Below are 2500 nucleotides of genomic sequence, written 5' to 3'. Positions count from 1 at the left end.
TACACCAGATCCCATCAGAACTCTGAAGTTAAGCGCCTTTGGGCCGGAATAGTACTGGGATGGGTGACCTCCCGGGAAGTCCCGGTGCTGCATCCATTTTGCATCCGCTTGAACCTTCTCCGACGTGGCATCTTCTTCTCCGACATGGCAGTCCACTTAGCATTTGTCATGTGACAGGGGCAGCCAGGTAGCTGACGTGGCATTTCAAAAAGTTAAAAAAAATAAAAATAAAAGCTGAAAGGGTGGAGAATATAATATTTACATGTTAGAGGTTAATTTATCAAGGATTTTGATCTATTTGGTGCTGATGTGGCACAGTGTAGTGTTAAAAAAATAAAAGTAAATGAAGGATGCATATTTGCAAACAAGTATTGTCACAATACAAAATGTTGGGTTTTGAAATTACAATGCTAGTTTATATGTTATGAGATTAAAATTTCAGAGTCTAGGTTGTATGATTAAAAGAACAAAGTATGAGTTGAGGGGGGGTTAGGGGTTAGGGTTTAGGGTTTAGGGTTTTAGGGTTTGCATGGGGTATATAAACCTAGATTCTAGGATTCACATAGATTATATAAAGGGTTTAGAAAGTTGGGCTTGGAGTATGTAAAGAGAAGATAGATTTAAGAATTCACACAAACAAAAATAAATTGGATGTGGAGTGTGAAGGATGAAGAATTGAAGACATTAAGTTTCAGTGGTGATGGATTAGTTAGTGGGCAATGATTACCTGTACGATGCATTAGTTAGCAAGTCATTAACATATTTGTACAACCAATTGATTGCACACACACAAATTTATCTCCAAAGTGACATGTAAACGATTTAGTGGATTTTTGACATGACATGGACTACCACGTGGCAGCCACATCAGCAAGGTAACACGTGGCACTTGAAAAAATCAATTTAGTATTCTTCTGCCTTTTATTTTTCTACCTTATTCCAGTTAATTAAATTACTTTAATATTTTTAATTCACCAATTTATTTTTATTTTTATTTATATTTCTGTCTAGGCGCAAGACTGGGCGGCCAGCAAGGAGTCGAGACAGGGAGTTAATTTTAAAATTGATTTTTAAAAAATGATTTATTTATTTATTTCCACCTATGCGGAAGACTGGGCGGCCAACGAGGAGTCGAGACAGCCAGGAGTCGGGACTTGGGCAAGGGAGCGGGACAAGAGGTCGGGACTCGCGGCGGGACAAGGAAGAGGAGGAGGAAGTCCGGGACTCGCGACGGGACTGGGACTCGCGCCGGGACTAGGGAGTCGCGGCGGGACAAGGAAGAGGAGGAGGAAGTCCGGGACTCGCGACGGGACTGGGACTCGCGCCGGGACTAGGGAGTCGCGGCGGGACAAGGAAGAGGAGGAGGAAGTCCGGGACTCGCGACGGGACTGGGACTCGCGCCGGGACTAGGGAGTCGCGGCGGGACAAGGAAGAGGAGGAGGAAGTCCGGGACTCGCGACGGGACTGGGACTCGCGCCGGGACGCCGGGACTAGGGAGTCGCGGCGGGACAAGGAAGAGGAGGAGGAAGTCCGGGACTCGCGCGGGACTGGGACTCGCGCCGGGACTAGGGAGTCGCGGCGGGACAAGGAAGAGGAGGAGGAAGTCCGGGACTCGCGCACGGGACTAGGGAGTCGCGGCGGGACAAGGAAGAGGAGGAGGAAGTCCGGGACTCGCCACGGGACTAGGGAGTCGCGGCGGGACAAGGAAGAGAAGGAGGAAGTCCGGGACTCGCGACGGGACTGGGACTCGCGGCAGGACAAGGAAGAGAAGGAGGAGGTCCGGGACTCGCGCCGGGACTAGGAAGAGGGGGAGGAGGTCCGGGACTCGCGACGGGACTAGGAAGTGGGGGAGGAGGTCCGGGACTCGCGCCGGGACTAGGGAAGAGGAGGAGGAGGAGGAAGGCCGGGACTGGGACTCGCGGCGGGAGTAGGTAGTGGGGAGGAGGTCCGGGACTCGCAGCGGGACAAGGAGGAAGTCGGGGAGGAGGGCCGGGACCAGGAGTCGCGGCGGGGATAGCAGGCAGGACAGGGAGGGTGGGTGGTCTTCCACAAAAAAAAGTGTGTCTCGGAACTTCCTTAGTGCAGTAGGACGGGGGCCTGCCGAATCCCACAGAGAGTACTATGTGGGGAAGGGTTCCTCTGAAGCGTCTCGGGAAAAGTCGTGAGGGGGTGACGGTTGCTCGGTGCCTACGGGTCCCGACTGCTCGCTGCCTTCTTTGAGCCCAGTACCGACGTTCGCAGGGGGATACCTGGATACTACTGGGGTTACCTGGATACTTCTGGCGTGTTACCTTGGATCAGTGAGGAGTGGGGGTTAGTTTCCCGGCGACGCGACCCTCTGAGGAGGTCCCGCGGAGGGTCGCCGAGTATTATATGGTGAGCTGGCTGTCAAGGATTGTGAGTCCCGCTGCCAAAATTTTTTTTGGTGCGCGGGCGACTGGAAAAAGAGGGTTGGTCTTGTGCCGATACGCGTAACGTCGCAGCGAGTCCCAAGAGCTAG

At 52.3% G+C, this 2500-nt stretch overlaps 1 non-coding gene across 1 annotated transcript in view; it reads left to right on the top strand.

Annotated features, from left to right (window-relative positions):
- Window positions 1-96, top strand: part of LOC149988898 (5S ribosomal RNA) — a 119-nt gene extending 23 nt beyond the window's left edge. Inside the window, exon 1 of the ribosomal RNA XR_016503668.1 lies at window positions 1-96. This exon is cut by the window's left edge and continues 23 nt beyond it. This is a non-coding gene — a ribosomal RNA (5S ribosomal RNA).
- Window positions 97-2500: the final 2404 nt, after the last annotated feature.

Source organism: Physcomitrium patens, chromosome 6 (genome assembly GCF_059467195.1).
Source record: "Physcomitrium patens ecotype Gransden chromosome 6, ASM5946719v1, whole genome shotgun sequence".
NCBI classification, from domain to species: Eukaryota; Viridiplantae; Streptophyta; class Bryopsida; order Funariales; family Funariaceae; genus Physcomitrium; species Physcomitrium patens.
Note: the sequence above shows the minus strand (reverse complement) of the source record. Positions and strands in the feature narration are given on the sequence as shown.